At 38.7% G+C, this 17,771-nt stretch overlaps 1 pseudogene; it reads left to right on the top strand.

The window, feature by feature from the left end:
* Positions 1-7,131: 7,131 nt before the first annotated feature.
* LOC100685369 lies at positions 7,132-8,218 on the top strand (annotated as a pseudogene).
* Positions 8,219-17,771: the final 9,553 nt, after the last annotated feature.

Here is a 17,771-nt window from a genome sequence, read left to right as displayed (position 1 = left end):
TTAATAAATACTTACTGAGGGCCTGCTATGTGCCTGGCACTTTGTAGGAAGCACTATGAAAATAGTGCAAGCCTTAAAGGAACAACCAGATGCCCTCAGAAACCTTGACATACAAACATACTACTCTAGTAATGTAAATAATGATAAAAAACTAAATTATGTAAATAAAAATGTTTAAATATATAAAATTTCCTGTGACTGAACCGTATGCTGTCAATATATACTATAATACTATGATGTGCCAATAGTGTATTAGTAAGGTGAGATCACCAGAGAAAACTGATGGAACTCATCTCAAATGTTTACCAGAAGTTGTCATTGAGTCATTTGCTTTGTGTATCATTTTAGCTTTGCTTTCCTCTTTTATAATGTCTAATAATTGTAGTAGCAAGATATCCTTTAACTTGCACAGGGTAGTTTCATTCATTTCTTTATTCTTCCTGAGGACCCAGTTTCTCATCCAGCCTAGTTTTCTTAAAGAACCTGACACTTCGTCAAGCATTTGAATGAATGCTTTAAATGCATATGTTAAAAGAATAAGCAGTTTACTAAAATCTAGGAAATACTGGTAGGTGGTAGATAGTGCATGGGAAGATAACGTTATGTGATCTTGGGTAAGTCATTTTTTTCCAAGCCTCATTTCATTCTGTAACACAGAGGGAAGAGTATCTACTTTATAAGGTATTGAGTGGGTTAAATGAAGTAACAGGCATAAAAATCTTAGAACAATTCCTGGCGTGTAGTAAATGTTTGATGAGTAACTAATATCACACACACATATACACTCACATATGGATATGTAGGAATGAGTAAAGAACAAAGGGGAGGTTACAGAGAAAACAGAAACCTAGAAATATATTTTCTAGAATTATGGTAAAATATCCTGGAAATAGGTGCATATTGACTTTTCTGTTCACTTCAAAATGATCATGATATAAACCAATGTATTCACTAAATTTAATCTTCTAAATTCAGTATTAATTGCCTTTCCCTAGGGATTCAATGAATGACTTAAATTTTCAAATAAGATTTTCAACAAGTATTATAAAATTGTATACTGACAAAAAATTGGAAAATAAAAATTGTTTTCAATATGCTACATTAGTCCAGAAATTAATGTCTCAAATAGTTGATACAATTTTCAAAAATTAAAAAAAAAAAAAGAGATCAAGGCAGTCATGGTGGGGGGTGGGCAATAACTGACACAAAGCATAAGTCTTAGAAAGTATGCAATTAAATCAGGTTATATGGACAGGCTGAGAAATCAGAAATTTATTCAGTTAAATAATGAAGTATTTCCCTTTAAAATGAGTAAATCACCAAAAATACATATAAAATAAATTTCAAAAAAAATTGGGTTATTTTAATCCTGTTCTATTTCCCAGATATTTTAGTTCTATTTTATTATCAAAACCCCTCAATAAAGAAAAAGGATGAAACATTCCTATAGAAAATGTTGGCATTTTTCACTGACTTAGAAAAAAAAAGAGATGGAAATATTTTTATTAATCCACTTAATAAAGCCAGCACTATACCATAGTATTGTTAATCATTATTCCTTGTTTTTTCCCTAGGAATTATTTTATTTCCTTAAAACAAAGCTATATTGTTTGCTAATCTGACTCCCATACAAATCAAGCTTTACCCCCCACCTCCATCATTGAAATCATTCTTTTACTTTTCATAAACTTTCTACATAAACCAAGTCTGAATTACTTCTATTGCTACTACACATGACTATGTTATGCTAAATATCACATCAACAGTAACAATACTAATCTAAATTTGCAGTATGAAATATGCCATTCCAAAAAAAATCGATTGTAACAACTAATAATTGGATTTATTTATTTGTCATTTTTTACTTACTAATGGTCTTGCCAAAATATCAGTAAGAATTTTATCTATCAAAATTTAAATTAAAAAAAATTGAAATACACCAGAGATTACTCAGGTTGTCAAACCGGAATTTGGGTATTGGTACACGCAAGATAAGTAAAGGTGACCCATTCAAGAGAAAATCTATTATCTCCTAATAATCCCTAAAAGAACATTCCCCAAGAATGGAAGCAAAAATTAACATTGAAGAGGTTATCAAGGTAGAACATAAGAAAGATCAGTCTGTTTAAGCCTTTTATTTATGTGTTCCCATTTGCTATACATTTTTAAATAAAAGACTTTATTTTTAAAGCTCTTTTAGATTCACAGAAAATTGATTTCCTACTCATTTTCAAATTGTAGATATGCATAAGGCTATTAATTTCATTATGGTTGAGACAGAAAAATGCTAAAGTTACAAAACCCAGTCCAGGTGAATATATTAAAGCATCAAATAAATTTACAGGTAACAAATGATCATGTTTCTAAGTTGGGAAATGAAAGAGGTTATATATAAAGTGATTTATGAAAATATTTCTAAGTAAACTCTTTAATTTTACATATGTAGTCCATTTTTATATGTAGTCCATTTTTATGAGAGTATTTTTCTTCCTTTCCTGAAACCTATTGATTTTTGTTATAGAAAGTTTCTGCATGATATTAAGAAAAAGAGGTGGTATTAACTTTATTTGCTTCTAATGTGTAGAAAAAATTCCAAATGACAGCTGAAATTAATAAATTTTTCATCAGCATTTTACATTTCACCGTGGAACATATAGTATATATACATATATAATATACTTATACTATATAGTATATTATGTACATATAATATACTATAATTAAAATGGTACCTTGAGTATCAGGATAATCTTTTAGCAAATGCCACTAGCATTTCAAGTGACATTTACCATTAAAATCATATAATATTTATCTTCCTTATTATTTATCTAAAAAGCTGAAAATTAGAACCTAGATACTCTCTCACTATATCTCTGTTTCAGAAGCTTGGTAATTCCTTGCACTTTAGAAAACTAGAATTTTTCTCGTGACATATGAAGGTTGATTTCTGAGGAGCAGCCATTAAATATTTTGGAAGAGCATTTTGTGTATAATCATTAGAATATGCTGGACTTCTTTTATAGTAGTAAAGATATAATATTTACTAAAAAGGCATTAAATGGTGGCATATTTATTCTGCAAGTTCATTTTCTTTGATAATACCAACATGATGCTTATCTAAGATATTTATAGGACATGTATTGTACATAAGTAGCTGTTTGGTTGTTTTTTTTTTTTTAAGATTTTTATTTATTTATGAGACACAGGCAGAGGGAGAAGTAGGCTCCCCATAGGGAGCTGGATGTGGGACTTGATCCCAGGACCCCAAGGATCAGGCCCTAAGCTGAAGGGAGACACTCAACCACTGAGCCATTCAGGTGTCCCATAAGTTAGTTTTTAAACTAGTGGGTGCTTCACAGAAATATGCAACTTACTTGAAACACAATATGCGATTAAAAGGAAATATATAAGTAGTTGCATTTCACTTTATTTGGAGGATGTAGAATTAGAAGTGAGTAGGAATTCCACAATTGAAAAGTGTAAAGAGAGTTTATGAGATAAGAGAGAAAGCAAGGACATGTGCATGCAAATAGAGAATCATGGATGCAATTTACTAATGTGACTCAGGCAACTGCTGGATTGACTAGAGATTGGTTGGTCTGGGTTGGCCTCATTTGGTGGTGGCTTCTCTCTGGTCTGTGTGGTTTCTCAACCTCAGAAAGGCTAGCCTGCAGTATGAGCAATGCAGATAGAAAGCAGGGGAAGGCTTCCCGCAGACTTGATTCAGAGTCTGCACAATCATTATTGTTGCATCCTATTGGCTAAAGCAAGTCACAATACAACCCAGATTCAGGAAGTCAGGGGACTTTCCTTATTAATTCCCCATCATTTATTAATGGAAATAACATTAGCATCAAATTGTAAAGGATGTGAAAAATATATTGCCATTTTTGCAAAGTTAATACAAAAATAAAAGAAATACATGGAAGAAGAATGTTAGGTGAATGTACAACAAAATTGACAAGAAGATCAAATGCAATTAATTAATTACTTCAAAATGGATGTTAATATTACAATGCAACCCAATTCTAGAACCTCTGGCTCTTCCAATTCTAACAGGTAAAAAAATAAATAAACTGGCACCAAGTAGCAGAGTTGTTTGTAAACTACTCAAAAAAGTAATTGTTGAGGACATCGATTCTCTGTACATTTAACTTGAAGACCTTTTTTATTTAGTATCCAGTGTACAAAGGTTGTAAAAATATATTGGGATTCATTGTCCCTTGAGAGGAAATACAGCTTTGTAAGGGTGAGCTTTTTCTGTGCTGATTTGATAGCTTAAGCTACTAGATTTACTTTTCTGATAAATGCATTTGGAAACTTAAATAAATTTTATAAAACATGATAAGGGATGTGGAATCTTGTAAAATAACATTTTTATGCTAGATTATAGTGTTTAAAATTTGTGATTCTGCAAATGTGTGTTTATTCTAACTGCAATATAATATTATTCAAACACATTGGTAATTTTTTAGTAATGAAAGTTCATTTCAAAAAATAAGTTTCTATAAAATAATTTAAAATGTCCAAGACAAATGACATTCCACTCTATTAAGTCTAATTCAATTCTCAGATATCATCTTGCTGAAAAACACACAAAACAAACATACAACTTACTGTAATACACACGAGAGAACAGCTAATTTTTTGAGACATGATTTCATTTCCTTTGGGTATATACTAGAAGTGGGATTGCTGGATCAGATAGTAATTAATTCTATTTTTAATTTTGAATTTCTTCAGGAACCTGCATTCTATTTTCCACAATGGCTCTACCAGTTTGTATTCCCATCAACAGTGTACAAGAGATCCCTTTTCTCCATATCCTCCATGTCATTTATTTTCTCTTGTCTTTTGAATAATAGACATCCTAGTATGTATGAAATGATATTTCATTGTGGTTTTGATTTGCATTTTAATGATGATTCATTATGTTGAGTATCTTTCCATGTACTTGTTGGCCACTTATGTGACTTAAAAAAAAAATCTATTCCAATCCTTTGCACATTTGTAAAATTGGGATGTTTTTTGTTATTATCAAGTCATTGCATAGTTTGTTGTTGAGTGGGTTTCTGGTATATTTGGGATACTAACTCCTTATCAGATATATGGTTTGCACATATATTCTTCCATTACATAACCTACTTTTTTCATTTTCTTGATGGTTTCCTTTTCTGTACAGACACTTTCTTGTTTGATGTAGTCCCACCTGTTTGTTTTACCTTTTGATTGTTTTACTTTTGTTGCCAATTCCAAAAGGTTATTGCCCAGGCCAATGTCAAGGAACTTATGCCCAGTGTTTTCTTCTAGGAGTTTTATGATTTCAGGTCTTATGTTCAACTGTTTAATCCATTTTGAATTGATTTTTGTTATATGGGTGTAAGATAGAGATCTAGTTTCGCTTTTTTAATATGTGGATATCGGGTTTTCCCAGTATTATTTATTGAAGAGATTAAGTTCCCCCATTGTGTATTCTTGGTGTTGTTGTTGAAAATTAATTGACTATATGTTTGGGTTTATTTCTTGGGTCTCTATTATGTTCCACTGATATATGTATCTGTTTTTACATGAATACCATACCGTTTTGATTACTATAGCTTTGTAATCAAAAAGTATGATGCCTCCACCTTTGTTCTTTCTCAGGATTGCTTTGGTTATTTAGGTCTTTTCTGGATTCATGCACATTTCAATATCATTTGCCCTATTTTTGTGAATGGTGCTATTGGAACTTTGATGAAGATTTCATTAAATCTATAGATCTGTGGGTAATATGACCATTATAACAATATTAATTATTTTAATCCATGAACAGAAAATATCCTTTCATCTATTTGTGTCTTGTTTAATTCCTTTCATCACTTTCTCATAGTTTTCAGATTATTTAGCATCTTGACTAAATTTATTCCTTAAGTATTTTATTCTTTTTGATGCTATCATACATTCTCTTCACATCCCTTTATAACAGTTTGTTGTTATTGTTGAGAAACAAACCTGATTTTTGCATGTTGATTTTTTAAATCCTGTAACTGTTACAGAATTCATTAATTAGATCTAACAGTTTTTTTGGTAAAACTTTAGTTTTCTATTATAACATCATACAAATCTGCAAATAGAGGTAACTTCATTTTTTTTCTTTCTGAAATAGGTGCCTTTTATTTATTTTTTCTTGCTTAATTCATTGGGCTAGACTTCTAGTACTATGTTGAATAAAAGTGATGAAAGTGGGCATCCTTGTTTTGTTTCTAATTTTAGAGAAAAAGCTTTAAGCTTTTCATTGTCACATATAACGTTAGCTGTAGCTTATCTTATATAGCCTTTATTATTTTGTAATGTATCCAACCTATCTCTAATTTCTTTAGAGTCTTGATCATGACAAGATTTTAAATTTGTCAAATTATGTTTTGCATCTATTGAGATAGTGATATGATTTTTATACTTCATTTTGCTATTGTGGCCTATCGCATTTACTGTTTTGCTGATGTTGAACCATCTTGGCATCCTACAAATTCTACTTGATCCTTTTAGTGTATTGTTGATTTTGGTTTGCTAATATTTTTTTGAGAAATTTTTCACTTATGTTCATCAGAGATAATGACCTTAATTTCCTTTTCTAATAATGTCCTAGTGCAACTTTGGTATAAAGATAACACTGGCCTCTGTAAGTGCTTTTGGAAGTAATCCCTTTTCTTCTTTTTTGGGGGGGGGGGGAGAATTTGAGAGGGATTAGTATTAATTATTTAATATTTGACAAAATTCACCATTGAAGGATTTGGTCCTGGACTTTTGGTCCTGGTCCTTTTTTTCTTTTTGGGGAAGTTTTTGATTATTGATTCCATCTCCATGCTAGTAATTGGTCTGTCCTCATTTTCTGTTTCTTCATGGTTCAGTCTTGGTGGGTTGTATGTTTTTATGAACCTATCTAATTTCATTATCTGACCACTACATTATCTAATTTGATGATGTAGAATTGTTCACAGTGATTTCTTATGTTCCTTTGTATTACTGTGTTATTAGTTGTCATGTCTTTTTCATTTCTAATTGTATTTATAAGTCCTTTTTTTAGTCTACTAAATGTTTGCTCACTTTGTCTTTTATTAAGAAACTGCCTTGAAGCTGGTGGGTGTGGGGAAAATGGCAGCGGCAGTGAGCCAGACAGGAGGGAGCAGTGGGATGGAGGTGGATGCAGCAATCTGCCCCCCACCCCCAGCATCAGGGCCTCCAGCTGAAGGGGGGAGCAGCAAGATGGAGGTGGATGCAGCAGTCCCCCCCAGCATCAGGGCCTCTGGTGTGATGGGGAGAGCAGCAGGATGGAGGTGGATGCAGCAGCAGCCCCCAGCATTAGGACCTCTGATATGTTGGGGAGCGTCTCCATTACTCTTCATCCTCAACATTTCAGACCATTGGATTTGCATGTGCTCCCAAGAGGGGTGGCCTATGCAGGTGATTGGGGCACTGATTGGGAAGCAGGAGGGCAGAAATATCGAGGTGATGAACTCCTTTGAGCTGCTGTCCCACACCGTGGAGCAGAAGATCATCATTGACAAAGAGTATTACTACACCAGGGAGGAGCAATTCAAACAGGTGTTCAAGGAGCTGGAGTGTTGGGGTTGGTATACCACCGGGAGGCCGCCTGACCCCTTGGACATCCAAGTCCACAAGCAGGTGTGGAGATCACTGAGAGCCTACTCTTCTTAAGTTGAATCCTATGACCAAGGACACAGATCTTCCCATCAGTGTTTTTGAGTCTGTCATCGATATAATCAATGGAGAGCCACAATGTTATTTGCAGAACTGACCTACACTCTGGCCACAGAGGAAGCCGAAGGCATTGGTGTCAAACCCATGGCCTGAATGACGGCCACAGGCAGCGGTGAGAACTCCACATGGCTGAACACCTGATAGTGCAACACAGGACCATCAAGATGCTGTGCAGCCGGGTCAAGCTCATCTTGGAATACGTCAAGGCCTCTGAAGCCTGAGAGGTCCCCTTTAACCATGAGATCTGCAGGAGCCCTATGCTCTGTGCCACTGCCTCCCTGTGCTCAGCACAGACAAGTTCAAGACAGACTTTTACCATCAATGCAATGATGTGGAGCTCATGGCCTACCTTGGCACCGTCACCAAAACCTGCAACACCATGAGCCAGCTTGTGAACAAGTTCAACATCCTTGATGACTGACAAGGCATCGGCAGGCGGATGCGGGGGCTCTTCTTTTGAAAGGGTGCTTGAAGGGACAATGCACAGGTTGGACAGTGGTCCCACAGGGGAGGGGCATCACATTCCTTTAGAGAAACCTCCTGTTGATAATAAAAGGGGAGCAGCCCCTCAGCACCAAAAAAAAAAAAAAAAAAAAGTAAAGAAAAGAAACTGCCTTATTAGCTTTGATTTTTCCCCCTATTGTTTTTTGAGTCTCTGTTTCATTTATTTCTGCTCTTATCTTTATTTCCTTCCTTCTAATAACTCTGGGCTTAGTTTGCTCTTTTTCTAGTTCCTTGATGTGTAAAGTTAGGTTATTACTTGAGATCTTTCTTTTTTCTTTTTTTTAATTGTTCTTTTTTCTTTTTTCCTTCTTTCTTCCTTTCTTTTTTTTTTATGATTTTACTTATTCATTCATGAGAGACACACACAGAGAGAGAGAGAGAGAGAGATAGAGAGAGAGAGGTAGAGGTAGAGACACAGGCAGAGGGAGAAGCAGGCACCAAGCAGGAAGCAGGATGTGGGACTGGATCCTGGGACTCCAGGATCAGGCTCTGGGCTGAAGGCAGGGCTAAACCACTGAGCCAGGCAGGCTGCCCTCTCTTTTTTTCTTAAGGTAGGCATTTGTCACTATACACTTTCCTCTTAGAATTGTTTTTGTGGGGCACCTGGGTGGCTCTGTTGGTTTGGTGTCTGCCTTTGGCTCAGATTCTGATGCCAGGGTCCTGGGATTGAGCCCAGGATTGGACTCCCTGCTCATTAGAGAGCAGGGAGCTTCTCCCTCTCTCCCTGCTAGTGCTCTCCTATCTCTGTCTCTGTCTTTGTCTCTCAAATAAATAAATGTAATCTTAAAAAAATTGCCTTTGCTGCATCCTGAAAGTTTTGGTATATTATGTGGCCATTTTCAGTTGTCTCAGGTATTTTTTGATTTCCCTTCTGATTTTTTTTCTCTTTCTTTTCTTTTCTTTCTTTTTTTTTTTTTTTTTAAGATTTTATTTATTTATTCACAAGAGCCCGATTCGGGACTCAATTCTGGGACTCCAGGGTCACCGCCAAGCTGAAGGCAGATACTTAACCATTGAGCAATCCAGGCATCCCCCCCTTCTGATTTTTTTCTTTGAACCATCAATTGTTCAGAAGCATGTGGTTTAATCTCCATGTATTTGCAAATTTTCCACTTTTTCTCTCGTAATTGTTTTCTAGTGTCATATCCGCTGGGCTGGAGAGACTGGGGACCTCAAAATGGCCCACCCAAGGCCAGTAATCTCCCAATAAAGCTGCCCTACCCCCATCTTCCCACAACGCTGCCTTGCCACCCTACCCTAACCTAGCTTATGAAACCTGTAACCCTTGCCCCAACCTAAAAAAATAAATAAATAAAACAAAAAAAAAAACAAGACCGGGAAAAGACCGAAAACCTTAAAAACACCACCAAATAAGGAAACCTCATCTCATATTTCCCTACCAACCCTCCCTCCAAAAACTCCTTATAAACCCTCCTGCGACCTGCCTGGGGGCAACATCCCTGGACCATGACTTCCCCGCTCTCTCTCCCCTGTGGGCCATGGAAACTTGCCCAAGAGCGTGTCCCATTAAAAGCCTGTTTCAACCAACTTTTGCCTGGCCTCTCTATTCCATTTCTCTACCGATCAGATTAAACCTGACATTTGGTTTGAAACCTGGGAGGAGATGGAGGCCCCACGCTGGTGGGGAGCCGCTCTCTTCTCACCACCAGGCTCAGTGGCCCCCTGGGGGTACTTTTGACTAAACCTGACAATACCATTGTGGTCAGAAAAGACGTTTGATGTGATTTCAGTCTTCTTAAGTTTGTTAAGACTTGTTTGTAGCCTAAAAGATGAACTATCCTGGAAAATGTTCCATGTGCCTTTGAGAACACTGTGTATTCTGCTGCTATTGAATGGAATGTTCTGAATATGTTTGTCTATTAGGTCCATCTGGCCTAACACACAGGTCAAGTTCAGTGTTTCCTTATTGATTTTCTGTCTGGATGATCTATCCATTGTTGAAAGTGGGGTACTGAAGTCATCTACTGTTATGATTGCTTTATAGATATTTATGTATATATTAGTGCTTTATATATATTTATACATACACACACTCCTGTTGAGCACATAAATATTTTCTATTGTTATGTCCTTTTGACGTATTGTACTCAATAATTACATATGACCTTCTTTTTCTCTTGTTACAGTTTTTGGCTTAATACCTATTTTGTCTGATATAAGTATGCCTATCCTTGATTTCTCTTGGTTCCCATTTTCATGATATATTTTTTTTTCCATTTCTTCATTTGTGGTCTAGGTGTCCTTAAAGCTTAAACGGGTCTCCTCTAGGTCACATAGAGTTATTGATAGGTACAGAATTACCATTGTGATTTTGTTAATTGTTTTCTGGCTGTTTTGTAGTATGCTTGCTCCTTTCTTTCTCTCTTGTTCTTTCTCTTTCTGAGTTTCTATTGATGATCTTTGATTCCTTTTTCCTTATCTTTGGTGTAACTACTATAAGTTTTTGTTTTGTAGTTACCATGTCCAAAATATCTATATTTTCACTCTTCCCCTAGCATTTCATGATTTTGATGTGACAATTTGTATATTTTTTTATTGTATCTATTAACAAATTATTGTTGTTATGGTCATTTTTAATAGTTTTGTCGTTTTACCTTTATACTGGAGTTATAATTGTTGTGCCCAAGATTGCGAATCCAGAAACCACCAAGAAGCCTACACTGATGCAAGTTTATTTATAAGCTCGAGCTTGGGTCCAAGTATACTCCACATAGCAAAGCAGGGGCTTGGACCCCAAAGTGGGTTATAGCTGGGTTTTTTTATGGGCTGGTCTGGGGGATTTTCAGAAGGGGTGGAAGAATTTTTTTTTTCATTCCAATATGGGGGAAAGGTTGGGGGGTTTCTTAAGATCTGATATGGGTTTCTCTGCCTAGGGCATTCTGAGCTCTGTTGTCTTTCTGATATGGGATTCCCTGTCAAGGACATTCTGCAGTTTCTTTTCTTTTCTTTCTTTATTTTTTTTTAAAGATTTTATTTATTTATTCATAGAGATTGAGAGAGAGAGAGAGAGGCAGAGACACAGGCAGAGGGAGAAGCAGGCTCCATGCAGGGAGACTGAGGTGGGACTCGATCCAGGGTCTCCAGGATCACACTCTGGGCTGCAGGCAGCGCTAAACTGCTGAACCACTGGGGCTGCCCAATTCTGCAGTTTCTCCTGTAAAGTTCAGCTCTTATTCACAGGGGCCTAAGATGGCTGTACTTGTGCTAATGCTAAACTTGAGGTGGGATGGCCTTAATTTTCTCGGCCTCCACAATAATTGGGTTAGCTACCATAATTCCAAATTAGAGTATTCTGGATTTTACTACATATTTACCCTCACCTAGGAGCTTTAAACCTTCATATATTTTCTGTTACTAATTAGTGTCCTTTCATTTCAGCTTGAAGAACTTCCTTTAATGTTTCTTGTATGGCCAATCTAGGGTGATGAATTCTTTCAAGTTTTGTTTGGAAAATTCTTTTATCGCTTCCAACTCCAAAGGACAATTTTGCTGGATAGAGTTTTCTTGTTTGACAGGTTTTGATTATATACTGGTTCCAGTATATAATTTGTTCCAGTACTTTGATTATCCCACTCCTTTCTGGCCTGCAAGGTGTCTGCTGAAAAGAATATTCTGAATTCCTAGCCCTTGCTTTTTCTCTTGCTAATTTTAAGAATCTTTCTTTGTCTTTAACTTTTGTCAATTTAATTTTAGTGTCCTGGTGTGGACATCCTAGAAGATGAAGACTTGGTTTTATTGTTAGAGTGAGCAGAGGGAGAATGCAGGAATATGCTGCCCACTGGTTCTTTTGAGTTACTAGAAGCATTCTACTCAGCACTTCAATTCAGTCTAGTTAGATACAGGGCCCTGAGGCAGAAGCTACGGATATGTGTAGTTAAACCTTTTCTGGGGAGAAACCGAGCCTGGATCTACAGCCATGGGGAGTGCTCTTGGGCCTATTTAGAAACTTTTGTTGTTATTTGCTATATTCATGAATGCAAAGCCCCAGTGACAATCAGACCTCGGTGATTTGGGACTAATCCTTCAGGTAATATAGACTTAAAAGTTAGGTACTATATGTGTGGTCCAATCAGGGAGAAGCTGGGAGTTGGGTGTTCTTCCCAGTTGCAAGGCTCTTTGCCAAGAATGGGGTTATAACAAGATTGTAGTTGACTCTTTCTTACCCCTTTCTGGGTGGGTATTTTCAGAATTACCCTCTATGTAGAAGTTACTCAACTACATTCTGATTTTCTGACAAGAAGAATTGATCCATATGTAGCTACATATTTGGTGTTTTGGGGAGATGGAAAAGTCAGGTGCCTCATATGTCACCATCTCGATCCTCTCAAGGTTCTGAGAAGCTCTCTTATTTGATTGGGAGAATCAAATGTGTATTCTGTGAAAACACTGCCATCAATATTTTAGAAGACTTTTGTTGGGTCACCTGGGTGGCTTATCGGTTGAGCACCTGCCCCTGGTTCAGCGCGTGATCTGCAGTCTCAGGATTGAGTCCCACATCGGGCTCCCTGCCTGGAGCTTGCTTCTCCCTCTGCCTATGTCTCTGCCTTTTTATTTCTGTGTCTTTCATGAATAAATAATTAAATCTTAAAAAAAAAGGAAGACCTTTGTTGTGTGTATGCATGTGCATACGTGACTAAATTGTATTCTTTTGTTTTGTTTTTTATTTTTTAATCCTTTTATTACTTTTTTTTTAACACTAAACTGTATTCTTAGATACTTTCAACATTTAGCAACACAAAACATACATTTATTCCTCATAGTTTCTGAGAACTTAACAAATGATTTTAAAATCACACACTCAGTTTTGCCTTTGTTTTACTGGCAGTGCCCTAAATTTGATACTTGCCTAGAAACTATTTCTTAATTATAACATCATTTGACATCTATAGAGAACAAGAACTTTTTAAACCATCAAGTCCTGATTCTTTTATGTTTATGTTCCTTTCTTTAGTGTAACTCTCTTCTCTTGCATTTTGTTATAAGCAATGAGGAGAAATCAGATGGCATCTTCAACGTCAATATGTTGGCTGGAAATTTCCTTAACAAAATCATCCAGTTCTTCAGGTGCATTTGCTGTAAAATTGTTGATGAATATGTTGCTGAACTTTTGCCACTACCTAATAAGAATCCCTCTTCCTTCAGTTTCAAAGTAAACATTCTTCTCTTCCCTTTAATTACTCACTGGCAGCCACCTCGAAGTTCAGATTTCTAATAATAGTCTGCTCAATGCAATTTACTCTTTTTCCAATGTGCTTCTCAAATTCCTTTTAGCCCCTAACACTGCCTGGTTCCAAAGCCTCACCCAAAGCTTAGGTTTTTGTTATACCGGTATTCCACTTTCACATAGTCTATATTAGTTTTCTTTTGCTGCATTGAGAATTGCCCTCAGTATACTCCAATAGATATTAACTAATTAAGTAAGTAAGTAGGTAATGGTATTATTAAAAAAAATAATTACCCTCAATACTTAGTGCCATGAAACAAGAGACGTATGTCTTTATTATTTCCCTGAGTAAGAAATGCAAGTGTGACTTATCTAGTAATTCTGGCTCAGGTCTCATGAGATTACAGTAGATATTGGCCAAGTCTTTAATCTTCTGAAAGTATGATGGGAATAGGAGAATTCATTTACAAGATGGCTCATTCACATGGATTTTGGTAAAAGCCTTCAGTTCTTTATCATAGGAGACTCTCTAGAGTGGTCTTAGGACTGGTCGCTGGTTTCCCCAGAGAAAATGATCCATGACGGAGGCAGTGGATACATTGTTTTTTTATGAGTTAACATTGGAAATGACACAACAATAATTTATGTTGTATGCCACTGGTCACAGAGGTCAATCGAGATACAGTTTGGAAGCCTATATAAGGGTATGAACAGTGTTGTGCCCAAGATTACATATCAGAGAAACCACCAAGGAGCCAATACCAATGCAAACACACGAGGTTTTATTTACAAGCAGAGCAGGGACTTGGACTCTGAGGTGGGTTCCAGATTAGTTTTATGGGCTGGTCTAGGGGACCTCCAGAAGGGGTGGAGGAATTTCTCAAGTTCTGTTTACATTCTGATATGGGGCTTTCAAGAACATTAAGCTCTGTTCTCATTCTAATATGGGGCTTCCTGCCACTGGCTTGAGCTCTGTTCTCATTCTAATATGGGGCTTCCTAGGGCATTAAACTGTAAGCTATTTTTTCCCTGTAACTGAAGCAAGGTAAATTTCAGCTCTTATTCACAGGGGCCTGGGATGGCTGTACTTGTGCTAACGCTAACTTAAGGTGGAATGGTCTTAATTTTCTCTGCCTCCACATTTCCCCCTCTCAGAAGAACCTAAGGAAGGACCCAATCATGGGTCCAGGTTGCTCTCAGAGTGAGCCAGGGGGAATGATTAAACCAGATTCAAACCAACCTTTTTGCTGTTCTTGTTCCTGTTTACATCCCAGTGAAGAAGCAACATTCTACGTTTAAGGCAGCACATAACCGCCCCCACCCCTTGTTGTATGAAGACTAAGTCTAATCCCCTTCTATTTTGAAGGACAACCTCAGACTAGGGAGTCTTGGAGGTGGGAAATAAGTGCGAATGGCACAGTCTTAGCTTTAGGGGATTGTCCTTGTCTGGTTGGCATTTCCATTCTGGAACAAAGTCCTTGAGAATGGCGTGTGGATCAGCTGTCCCGATGTGGGTGTAGTGGACCCAGGGAGTAATCTCGTCGACCTTGAGAGCGGTGGGAGTGGTCAGGATCATGATGTAGTGTCCCTTCCAGCGAGGCTGAAGTATCTGCTGTTGATGTCTTCTCACATACACCCAATCTCCTGGTCGATATCGATGGGGGTCAGGGGGTGGCCCAGTCTCGTAGAGGGCCCTCAGCTTAGGCCACACCTGCTCATGGGTTCGTTGTAACTTTTGGAGGGAGAAAAGAAGTTGGTGATCATCAAATTCAGCAAGCACCTTAGGTTTTAAATTGGGGATAATAGGGGGAGGAAGACCGACCATGATCTCGTAGGGAGTCAGTCATCTTACATGGGGAATTCCTCACACTATATAGGGTGAAGGGGAGGAGAGTCACCCAGTCCCCGCCAGTCTCCAGGGCTAATTTAGTTAAGGTCTCCTTTAATGTTCTGTTCATCCTCTCTACCTGTCCTGAGCTCTGGGGCCTATATGCACAATGTAATTTCCAATCTGCCCCAAGTACTAGGGCCACTCCCCGTGTTACCTTAGAGATGAATCCTGGTCCATTATCTGATCCAATCTTAACAGGAAAACCATACCTCGGTAAGATGTCTTCCAGCAGTTTCTTGGTCATGGTCTGTGCTGTTTCATGTTTGGTAGGAAATGCCTCTGTCCACCCTGGGAAAGTATCTACAAACACTAGTAAACACCTGTATCCGTATTTTCCAGGTTTTACCTCAGTGAAGTCCACTTCCCAGTAGGCTCCTGGGCGGTCCCCTAGGAGTTGGGTACCCAGGTTAGATCCATGGGAGGTGGCATTAGTTAATCGGCATGCATGGCAGCTCGCCACAATCTGCTTGATCTTTGCTTGAGAGTCTTTAATAGTGATCTTTGCATGTCATATGAGGTCTTCCATCTTCCTTGTTCCCATATGAGTACTCCGATGCATTTTGGTAGGACTCTCCGTCCTAGTTCCTCTGGCAGGATAATGCTGGAGTCTGCGGCCCTCCACCAGCCACGCAAGCACTGGGTCACAGGCAAGTGTTTGATCCAGTGTAAGTCAGCATCAGTATAGTTGGGGGTGTCCAGCAGGGTTGGTGCCCCCGGATCAGGTCTCCATTTCCATGGTTATGGCTGCCCCCTTGTATCTTATTCCTTCTCGGACAAAACTGCTGCCATCCGTATACCAGGGGGTGTCACATTCTGTGTGGCTGGTCCCAGAGATCAGCTCTGATTCCATGCACCTGTGCTAAAATTTCTTGACAGTCATGCAGAGGGGGGTCCCAGTCTGGGTTAGGGAGATGAGAGGCATGGGGTATTGGCAGAACCTGACAGGGTCTGCCCCCGGCTTTAGTTCTATATATATGGCCATTCGGTGCCGGGCCAGCCCAATTCCCCCAGTTTCTGCCCATACTTGGGGAAATTCCTGCAGCCAACGGTCAGTCATTGAGGCTTAGGGCATTTGGTGGAGACAATATTCGTCTTCTAAACTCAGGACAAGCACCTGTATGGGGTGCCCCTCTTTGTTTAGGATTTTTGCCCCTTTGGGGTAGAAACGAATTTGTGCCCCCATCTTGGTGAGCAAATCCCGACCTAACAATGGGTAGGGACACTCAGGAATGACCATGAAGGAATGGAATACCCAGCCCATGCCAAGATCCCCAGTTCTTCGGGTAGTCCATGAATACTGTTTGGTGCCCGTGGCCCCCTGCACCCATGAAGTCTTGCTTGCCAATTTCCCTTGGGGTTGTAATAAAACTGAATGTTGAGCCCCAGTATCCACTAGAAATTCAACGGGTTGCCCCTCCACTCTAAGAGTTACCCTGGGCTCGGGGAGGGGTGCCGAACCCCGACTCCCCTGGTCGTCCAGGTCCTCCATTTCCAAGATCTTGCAGGGGCCTTAGATCTTTTGTTGGAGCAGTCTTTCACCCAGTGGCCCTTTTCTTTGCAAAAAGCACATTGGTTTTTGTTCAGCTTAGGGCGCTCCCGACTGGGACCAGGGCCATCCTCCTTACCTGTCCCTGAAGCCAGCTTCTTGAGGTGCCTCCGTCTTTCCTGTGGGTCATCCATGGTTGTGGCCAGCAGGATCTTGGCCAGGTTTCAGGTCTGCTGGTCACTCAGTTTGGTTTGTTGTTCTTCTGGACTTTATTATTATAGACTCGTTCTGCTACTATCACTAAGTCCTGCAAGCTCTTCTCTCCTAGTCTCTTTATTCTTTGCAATTTCTTTTTAATGTCCAGAGCAGCCTCATTAACAAAGGCCATGATAATTGTGGCCTTTGTTTCCGGGACTTCTGGGTTCATAGGGGTGTATTGCCTAAAAGCCTCCATGATTCTCTCTAAGAAGGCTGTTGTACTCTCATCCTTACCCTGTCTCACATCATAGACCTTGGCCAGATGGGTAGGCTTGCGTGCAGCAGCCTGGAGACCTGACATTAGAGTCTGGTGATGGACCTGGAGTCTCTCCTTACCTTCAGCTGAGTTGTAGTCCCAGGTAGAATGGGATAAGGGGAAGGCAGCATTTATGAGGTGTGGACTTTGAGTTGGCTGTCTGTCCTCTCCCAGGACAGACTTCAGGGCTTCCACCTAAATTCGTTCCCTCTCTTTGGTGGTGAAGAGAACCTGCAAGAGCTGTTGGCAGTCATCCCAAGTAGGCTGTGGGTAAAAAGAACAGTATCTAAAAGCCAGATTAGATCTCTCAGACTATCAGAGAACTTTGCAATTTGGGTTTTCCAATTATATAAATCACTGGTGGAGAACAGCCAATATAATATTAGCTGTCAGCCAGTCTCGTTGGGGGGGCCCCATGGTGCTGAGAGGAAGG

The sequence above is a fragment of the Canis lupus genome, chromosome 3 (genome assembly GCF_011100685.1).
Source record: "Canis lupus familiaris isolate Mischka breed German Shepherd chromosome 3, alternate assembly UU_Cfam_GSD_1.0, whole genome shotgun sequence".
NCBI lineage: Eukaryota > Metazoa > Chordata > Mammalia > Carnivora > Canidae > Canis > Canis lupus.
Note: the sequence above shows the minus strand (reverse complement) of the source record. Positions and strands in the feature narration are given on the sequence as shown.